Source organism: Vanellus vanellus, assembly GCF_965231255.1.
Source record: "Vanellus vanellus genome assembly, chromosome: 4".
In the NCBI taxonomy this organism is placed as follows: Eukaryota; Metazoa; Chordata; class Aves; order Charadriiformes; family Charadriidae; genus Vanellus; species Vanellus vanellus.
In genome coordinates this window covers 29256409-29266358 of record NC_138909.1, presented here as the reverse complement: position 1 = coordinate 29266358, position 9950 = coordinate 29256409, and the positions used below count along the sequence as shown (strand labels likewise).

The 9950-nt window shown below is 43.6% G+C and overlaps 1 protein-coding gene across 1 annotated transcript in view; it reads left to right on the top strand.

Moving 5' to 3' along the window:
* The first annotated feature begins 7346 nt into the window (after positions 1-7346).
* NFKB1 (nuclear factor kappa B subunit 1) overlaps positions 7347-9950 on the top strand; it is a 60344-nt gene continuing 57740 nt past the window's right edge. Inside the window, exon 1 of the mRNA XM_082483013.1 lies at positions 7347-7438. The gene's annotated coding sequence lies outside the window, so the exon portion shown is untranslated. The remainder of the gene's footprint in view (positions 7439-9950) is intronic.

Below are 9950 nucleotides of genomic sequence, written 5' to 3'. Positions count from 1 at the left end.
CTATACCCAGGTAGGTCAACAAGAGTTTGCTGTTGATCTGAATACAAGCAGCACTGAGTTCTCACTATGCTATCTAAGGGAGTGTCTTTGGGTGCAGCCAACTGTTGGCAGCACAATTCTTAAAGCTGGAAAGAGCTGTTGTAAATACACCCAAGGGCTTAAACAGTAGTCTTATATTCTTATTTGGACGCCTAAGTAAACAGCAACATTTGAAGACTTTGCAATTCCATTTCCCTACCCTCAGGTGAGAAAAGTCACATGCACTTTCAGGTCAGGTCTCAGCAGTGCAGAGACCCTGAGCCTCTACAAGTACACGTTACTAATGTGTTCCAGCGCTATGTGGGGATCCTTAGCCTTGAAAGCAGGGCAGGTCATGCAAGCACTACAGCATCCAAGACAACGTGCTTGGGAACGGCAACAGAATTGCATAGTCATACCGGTTCTGGCTTCAGTGCTGGGATGTTTATTTATAGCTTAAAAGCCTCTGCACCATGCTCTTACACAGGGCAGAGAAAGAATATCACCCAGGCTTCAGCTTCCAATCAGTAAATCAAGAAGGGAACCGAGAAAGAAAGTACAATAAGGAGAACTCTGCTTCCTCCACTACTATCACTTATTGCTTTTCTGTTGTAGAGTAGAAAACAGACTGAGGTTCCTTTCTCTTCCTGAAATCCTGCTGTCACAAGGCTCTTTTTCTTGTTATGGCATACTTCCTTGCCTGTTGCATCAGCCTCAGCCTGTTGCATCTTATCACAATCTTAGACAGGGCCTGTACTGTTTCTGATGTTGCAGCTTTAAGTACAGAATACTTTTTTAAAAAAGTTTATAGCCCTCACAGCTCTGGAGCAAAGATAAAATGAGCTTTTATGAAACCAAATCCATAAGACAATTTTCCTTTCCTACTGCCCTCCAAATATTCTTTTATAATCTTGTATTTTCAGAAGGCCTAATCCATTACACTAATGATTTGTCTTAGCTCACCACTCACTGTTGTTGACCCCCAGCATTACAAAATTATGAAGTCCCATAAACCCACAGGATTTGCCTAAAGAGAATCACATCAATTTAAATGATACCTTTTGAATATTGATACTTTGGGGTTTTTAAATATAAATTTTAAGTTTTCATCAAAACCTGAGAGAAAACTAGCCATATATTCAGAGATTCTAGGACTGGAATTTTAAGGAGAATATCACAAATTACAGTAAAGGTTTAAAACTTGCAACAGAAACAGTTCAGGAAATCAGTACTTCTACCAACAGCTGAGCAGAAGACTTAACATGACTTGCTGCATGAGCTCAGAGAGCAATGAGAGTGCCACTTTGTGCTTCCACAATATATTTTCCACTATATATTTAGATGTTGAAAGTTCTGCAGAGGAAATCTCTTCCCTATATATTTCTACAGTGCTTCACTGTCTGGAATTTCTTTCCTCTACTGCGGCATTAAAGAGCTGCTACAGCATAAAACAGCAGTAATACAAAGTCAAGTTAGCTAAATTCTGCTTTCTCTATAGAGTTAACATTGGTCCTATTCAGTACACCTGACCCAAAATGACCTCATAAATTGAACTGAGCATTTATTTAAAGAAAGTGACTATTAACAAAACAAAGTGACAAAGACAACAAAAATCAAACAGCTGTTCTTGTTTGCATTAGCTAACTGGGTGAAACATAAAGCTGTGGTCATGTAATGGGAAAACTTAAGTCTCTTGTGAAAACAATTGCGTCCCTGAAGCAAGCTCTGATGGGTGTAATCAGGTAAAAGTTAGAACTACATATCATTTAGATATGCAGAAGACTATGAAAGAAACTGACCCACTCATGTAAGAAATACTGAACATAGCGCAGTGTTAATCATAACACAGGGAGGGCAGGTGGGAAGAGAAGGGAGTGAATGCAGTGGATTGGTAAGAACCTGCTGTCACTGAACTCAAATGGCAAAACCCCATCCCTCTGCCTACAGTGGCTGGCCAAGGTGTTAGGTAGCTGAGCAACAGAAGAGTGAATAACTCACAATCTGTACTAGGTCCAGATTCTGAAGAACTGACTGGTAGAGTATTCGATTTGTTACCAAAAAGCACAACTCAACTGTGATTCCACTTGCTGTAGTAATTTGCTTTTGGCTCCAAGGTGCACGTCCTTCACATTGTTACACTGCTACATACCACCAATAGTCCTGTAAATAGTTTCTGTAAACACAGCCATTTATATTCTGAGAATACATGTACATACTATTGTACACTATTACACAGTTCAACCTCTAAACCTGGACTGGTAAGTATGACCAACCTAGGCAACATTTTTGGAGCAGTTGGTATCTTTTGCGTGAAGCAGCTTCAGGGCCCAGGCGAGCTAGCCAGCTAACAACTTCTCACAGTGCTCTGGGTACTTCTCCTTTGAGAGCAGCTACCTTGCAGCAAGGTCACACAGAATATATAACTCACCTTTTTCAGTGTAACTGAGGAGTTTGCTGTGAAATGCTCCTTGCTAGCTGCCAGTGTAAAAGAAAGAAAGGAAGGAGGCCTGGCATTAGACAGCCAAACTGAGGGGAGGCTAGGCTAATCATTCCAAAAATTATATACATAAAATTGTCCTCTTTGCTTGGTTCTTTCCATGTCTTTAAGTGAGCGATACCCTACACTGTATCATAGCTATAAGAGTAAATGTTGAGCAGTCATACATGAAAACAAAACAGATGATGTCAGAACTAAAGTTGTTATTGTAACTCCTAATGTAAGTGCTTATGCCTAGATTTATTTTCTAAATTAATTGGCAGGCTTACTTCACGGAAGAAGAGATACATTTATGAGTCTATTTTTATCTGTCAACTCCTAATGCAAGAAAACTATAGGACTCTAGAAGAGAAAATATAGAAACAGCAATCTGATAAACTCCCTCCCATCTATTCATATCTTCTCCCCACTTGGAGCATAGGACCAAGCTAACCTGTTATTTACCTCTATCTGAATCTAATGCACAGAAGTCAGCTATCCCATTGAAATACAGGTTCACTCACACTCTATTTAGATTGTTCAGATTAGTGCTTATCCTTAGTAATACCCTATTGAAGGTTTCATGATAACTTCTGTACTTTTTTTTTTTTTTTAAATTCTTTAACCTTCTTTTTCTTGTTTACTTCTAGCCCTCTCCAAAGGTTCCCCTTTCTCTATTAATTACACACATCAGCCTCACGGTTCTCTTACTTAAGCCTACTAAATCTATTCCACCACCCCTCAACAGCTATTCACTACTGAAATATTCTCCTGCTTCAGCTCTGGCACTTTTACCCAATCCACTAGAAATTTAGTCTTTTAGCATAGTTACAGGTCTGAACCACTTTGGAGGTAATACGAGATCCCATATCTGATTTGCAGTTCTATAGGAAGCAAGTGAAAGGTACATTTGGGATGCAGGCTGTGTAACTACAGGAGACACTACACCGTTCTGAGTTTTGCAAGCTGCTGATGAAATACATCATGAATTGAGGCCAGGTCATCATTGCCATCAGAAAATGGCAAAGACGACAGAAAGTACTTCTCATGGATACTGCAATGTAGGGATTCAGCAGCATCATTGAACTCTAGATCCTGCTCTAGCTACAGTTCAAATTGGTTGGCTTTGCATATGTACTTTGGCTATTTAGAGATTTTTTTTTTTTATACAGTTTCTGTTGTCCACTTCCTTAGAGCTCAATATATATTCCATCTCACAATGATGGCACTGTCTTAAAAATATGATTTTTTTTTTTAAGCATATTGTCTTCTTATGTTCCTGGTAGATTCAAATTACAGGAGATAATGGCAATGCCAACAGCAAATGTTGGCTTAACATTGGTAACATCTATGAAGACTAGAGTATGTGTAAGACAATCACTGGCTACCAGCCAAGGCAAATCAGTTTTTAAGTTAGAACTTCTGGATGATAAAAAAAATAATGGATTAACCAGAGAGTTGGATAGTACAGCCTACCAGGCCGATGAAGACAGGCAGTTGAAAGCTTTAAAAGAAAGTATCTCTCAGTAGCTATTTCAAACTTTCCCTCATCTCTTCCTGTTTTAGTATCAAAGCTACTAGGTCAAAGGGAATGAAAAGATCCTGTCCCGATTTCAATAAATACCTCAGCAATGGAGAAAACGTAAAGTAGGAAACATCAATGATTTTTTTTTTTCAATTCAGGCATACCAATTAAAGAGTGATTATTTTAAAAATCTCTGGCAGTCTTACACATTTATTTGTTTTCAGACATTCACGGAGAAACAGAGCTTAATTTTCAGAAATAGCACTTTGTTCCCAAAGAGAAACAATATTAGCTACAGGATCAAAAAGTACTGAGGCCAAAGACTCCTGACCTTAGAAATGGATCTGTAGTTCCAGAACAAACCTAGCAGAGAACAGACACAGATCGTAGGTTGCATTTACATATCAGGAAACTCAAATGTACACAACCTTACTAAGGTGAAACAGCCTGGGTAAGCGTACAACTAGAAAGCCTTACCTCTGATACACCTGTAAGATGATAAGAAACATTTCACATCTTCCTCAGCTCAGTCAACGTAAACATTTGCTCCTTTGGGTTCAAGCTTTAATCATCTGCTCTTCATTTGTGAGCTGATAGTGTCCAGGTATTGAAGCATCTTGATGTTAATACTGCAAACCTGTGTCACCCAGGAAAGAGGAACCACTTTATCACTGCAAACCACTCACACTTGAGTCTATATTGTCTCCTTAATTTCCCTAGTGGGTGGAAACAGCATTAGAGGAATAACTGCTTGTTTGGCTCTTCAGGTGAGAATCCTGTACTTTAAAGCAGTTCATTTATCTAGAGTGTCCTGTGAAGATAATTTTACCAAACTGGTAAAATTGGTGTGCTTACACTACAAACTAAAACTGGTGGGTTTACAACCTGGCACTATTGTGGGTTTCAGTAGGAATAACATTTTTGTTATGGTGTTAAATTATAAAAAAGACAAATTAATGTGTTAAATGTAATTCTGAAGAGGATTTTCTTTTAAAACCTAGATGTTTGTGGAGGCTGATTAGGATTTCATGGGGAAAGCTGGCTGAGCCTGAGTACTTGATAATGTGTCCTTTTAAAACAAATCCACCAGCTAAGTCTCTGTAAGTTTTGGAACTTTTCCATGTTGTCTGATTTCCTGGTACTTGTTCATACAGGTTTTGCCCTGTGAGCACACCTTTGACTAGCTGTGACATGGCACCTTTCCTTTCAAATGAATCTTATTTTGAAATGTCTTGTATTTTAAATCCATCTAGATTTCCTTCTTAAAGGGTTTTGGGGCCTGATTCTCTCCTCAATTGCTCTGCTTATTTCAGTGCACTTGCTTCCACAGAAAAGATTAATATTGGGTCTTGAGTGTCCAGAAAGTACCCCCATTTAATACGGAAAAACATGTTTTACTCAGAAATGCCAAGTCATTCTCAATTTCCAGTTTGGATTGGGAAGAGAATGGGGGAATGCATTTTTAGAACTGCATCACAGAGCATGAGTGGCAATCCAAGTAAAGGAAGTGACTGTCTCTTCATACGTTTGTATGTGTAACCTGTATAGGATTTCAGCTCTCTTATCAAAAGACAGAGAAAATCCTTTGCATTTCCAAGCTCCCTTTCAGTTTTAGCACTAATTTTAAACGAGTACAATTCTGTTCCAACCCAGAGACAGAGCACAAAGCATAACATCTGAATCTACTCCCTTTCCAGGAATGAAATCAGCTACCACCTGGATAGACAGGAAGTATCCAGCAGCATAGTCTCCTTTTAGGACTGGACTATCTGTACAGTGTTAAAGATAAGGCAGTAATACCTCTCTCATGAAAATACCCCTTTCTTCTTGTCCCAGTCAACAGATGGCCAACGATTTGACCCTATTTCTTTTGAATCCGTTTTTTGCTCTAGATTACGGTTCCTTGCTTCAGTACAAGAAGCAATAGTCACATAACTTCATTCATTTATAGAGTTGAGTTTTCTTTAATCCTCCTTATAAATTAGGATTTTTGTTAGTCTCATTCAACTCTGAGATAATTAGTGAAGCTCCACCTCATGTAGCCTTAGCATAACAAAATCCCCCACAGGTGGTTTTCAGGCATACCACAGAATTTCTGTGCTCACACACATCAGATGAGCCATGCCGGCTGCTGATTTGAGATGCTCTTCACCCTTAGCAAACCAGACATTTAAGACTCAGCATAAAGATGTTTGAACTTAAGTGTTTCACACAGTATTTGTGACGATTAAATGTAGCACTAACTGACTTCCTTCAGCCTTAGTTAAATGTGTCTGGGAGACTTAGTTACTGTACTACAAACTTGGATTTCAGTATTAAGAAGACAAGCATATTACTGATGGCTGGTACTACTTAATAAGTTAACCAACCTGGGAGTCCACTCTGCCAGAAGCTGTATAAATCCACAAAAAAAACACGGCACTGTGTAGCCTGTACTCTCGTTTGGTGCCATTTTCAGACATCAGGTGACAATCAGTAAATCAGTAAATCTCCTTTTACAAAGTGCCCATGAAAGGCAGCCAACAGCCAGCTGCTATGAAAATGGGTTTAAATTCACTCTGTGCACAGTCTCTCTTCCCTTCAAAACTTTTCAGTGGTCAACCAACACGAAAACATTGCCAGCCGCCAGGTCGGGCCTGACTCCACAGGAAGCGTTGGGAACGTCGCTGTGAGCCACGCAACACGGACAAGGGCAGGATCACTCTCGTGGCGGTGCTAATTTCCCCCATATTCACGCGGCTTCCTCCAGGCCGGATGGCCCGTCCCTGGCAGCGACATTTGGTGGCCGGGGGGGGGGGGGGGGGGGAAGGCGCCTCCTGGGTTCGGCGCTGCTCCTGCTCTCTTCGCCGCTCTCTCTCTCCTCGCCCGCCCGGGGCGGGCTTTCTCCTCAGCCCCAAGACGGCACGCGGCGCTCGCAGCTGTAGGGCCGCCCGCTCCTCCTCAGCCCCCCAACGGCCGCCCGCTCCTCCAACGGTCGCTCCTCCTCAGCCCCCCCAGCGGCGCTCGCGCCCCGCCCCACCCCTCCCACCCCGCCGTTTGCGCTGCCGGAGCGTCAGCGGGAATTTCCAGCCAGGAAGTGCGGCGGGCCGGGGCGGGCGGGCAGGCTTGCAAGCAGGCGGGGGCGGAGGCTAAGCAGGCGGCGGCCGTGCAGGCCGGTGCCGCTCGGCTGCCCTCGCCAGAGGGCCCGCGGTGAGGCGGGCAGGAGGGAGGGGGGAAAGTCCGCGTGGAGCCAGGGCGCGGGCGGCGCCGGCGGCGTCACGCCGGTTACATGGCGCGGCGCTGAGGGACTGCGTGGCCGGGACCCGCCAGCGGCAGACGACGACAAGGAGGAGGAGGAGGAGGAGGAGGAGGAGGAGGAGGAAGAAGAAGAAGAAGAAGAAGAAGCGCCGAGCGCCGACGCCAGCCCTGCCCTGCCCTGGGTGAGCCTCAGACGGCCCCTGACCCGCCGCTCGCCGCCTTCTTTCTCCCCTGCCCTTACCTCGGCGCCCGTTTGCCGCTGGCTGCGCTTCCTGCGGCCCGATGCGGAGCGAGACAGGGGCGGGAGCGGGCAGCTGCACCCTGCTCCGGCTGGGCGGGGGGGAAGCGCCTTGGAGAGCGTGGAGAACCCGCCGGGGGGCGGGAGGGGGGCAGGTTTACCGACGGCAAAGGTGTCCCCCGGGCCGGCCCCACGCCTGGTGCCGGGCAGCCGCTCGCTTGTGACCTGGTCCCGGGCGCGGAGCTCCCACGGAAGGAAGCGCCGGGAGCGGTCGCCGCGGGGATTTTGCCTGTGCTCGCCGGGGCGGCTGCGACGAGCGAGAGGGGGAAGGCGGGCAACCGGCGGCAGCGGCCGGCGCCGTGTCGCGGGCTGGACTCGGGGGATGGCGGGGCTGTGGGTCGTGCCGGTGCCGGCCCTGCCGGCCGGGGGGGGGGCGGGGAGGGGGACAACCCCCTCCTCCCAGTGCGGGGTTTCTGAAAAGGGTGGTTGCCACTAGTCTTTCCTGTCTCTTGCGGGTTTGAAAACTTGTCCTCCGTTAGTGCACGACCCGCCTCACGCCTCTTCTGTGATTTGGGGTTTGTTGTTGGGTTGTTTTTTTTTTTAGCTAAAAAAAAAAAGTACGTAGTAGTCTTTTCTGCTCATGTGTTGTAGGGGTCTGCGTGGCTGGGGGGTGGGGGTGCGTCTACGAAGGACCGTCAAGAAAAGTGAAAAATTTTTCGTGCTTTTTTTCTTTGACCTTGCGGTGGGTGCGGGTAGGCAGAGGCGGTGCTGCCTTTTTTTTTTTTTTTTTTTTTTTTTTTTTTTTTTACCCTGTCGGTGTCGAAGGTGACACATATGCGCTTCACCTGAGACGCTGTTCGGGGTATCAGCCCCGGTGCGGCCGCCGGCTGGCCCTGGGCAAACCGGCGGTGACCGGGCAAACGCGCAGGCTCACTGCTGGCCGCTTCGGGTGTCCCCGTCCCGGGTGGGGCTTGCGAAGTGTCGCAGATAGGCCGGAGAAAGGCTCCTTTCAAAGTTAGTAAATAGTGAGGGTTTTAAAGGCAATTTAGTAGCAAGTGGTGAAACTGGAAAGTTCTCACCACGACAAGGAATACTATTAAACTGAGTGTTCTCTTACTGAAATCCAAGAATATTCAGCTTTTCATCATCACGATTACTTTTTCTTTTTTCCTTACTTATTGGTGCTTTCTGCTTTGATGGTAACTTCGATAAAGAATCACTATTGACTTATTTTATGTGAACATAAAAGGGAGTATTATTTCTGAAACGTAGTACAGATGAGCTATGTGTTACTTGGCCATTATCATAATGTAGTGTACTGCTATGTAACTGTTCAAATAAGTAAATAAGAGTGATGGTAACATTTGCAGAATAAGGCTTTGTAGGCAAGGGATCATCTGCTGCATTTCAAGTCCCTGTTTTAAAATCCTCAAAATCTTTGCTAAAGAATAACTTTTTAAAGGAAATACAGATTATTTTCTTAAAAAATGCTTTTAAAGTGCCTATCATATTTGGCATGTTTTGTGCTTCGGAAGTCCTTTTTTCATTTATTCTGTTCACAGAGAAAATTAGTACTCAGTGGTTGAATTCTCTGCCGTATTGCCTTGAGCCTTACATGCTGTAAGGTGCTACACCACCACTGTCAAGCTCACAGAACAGGGTTGAAAATATAGCACTTTGTTTTTATTGACGTCCAGTGTCTCTGTGCTATGTCCGGTGAAGTGGTGAAGTATCAACTTTTGAAATAGTTTTTCAGTCAAAGCATTTTTATTCTTTCAGAAGGAACGTAGCTGCCTGTTCTAGGAAAGCATTAACCAAGATGTCATTCTAAGACGTCATCCTGTCTGCAGTGTTTTGTAATCTACAGAAATGACTACAGTTTGAGAAAACGAAAGAGGAAAAAGCAGCTTGTAACTATTCAGAGGCAGAACCTCTGTACTGTAAACTTCCCTGACTCAAGAATTTAACTGACAGTTATGCTGAAATATTACTGTCAAGGTCTGCCACAGAGTGTGGAGATTACAAGGAAACTCAGTGCTGAAATATGTGTGATATCTGTTAAATAATTTAATAATAAAAAGGGAAAAAGCCTTTTTCTTTCTACCCTTTGTCCCTTTTTTTAAAGAAAGAAATGTCAATCAGCAGTAGAGTCATTGAAAAATGGAATTATTTTCTCATGCAAATAATGAACACGCTTTGAGTTAAGATTGTAGAACAGAATGGCTTTGTATCACTTTGTGTGCTTTTAAACAATAATGTATATGCATAAAAATAACATATATTTAGAAGTATATTCAAAAATTTCCTGCTTCATTTATTGAAAAACCAATTTAATTGTTTCTCAGTTACTATGTATTTGATTTTTAAAATCAATTTTAATAATAAATTTAAATTTACTTTTTCTCACTGAGATGGCATTATGTGAATTCAGTAATGGATACCTACAAATAAATATC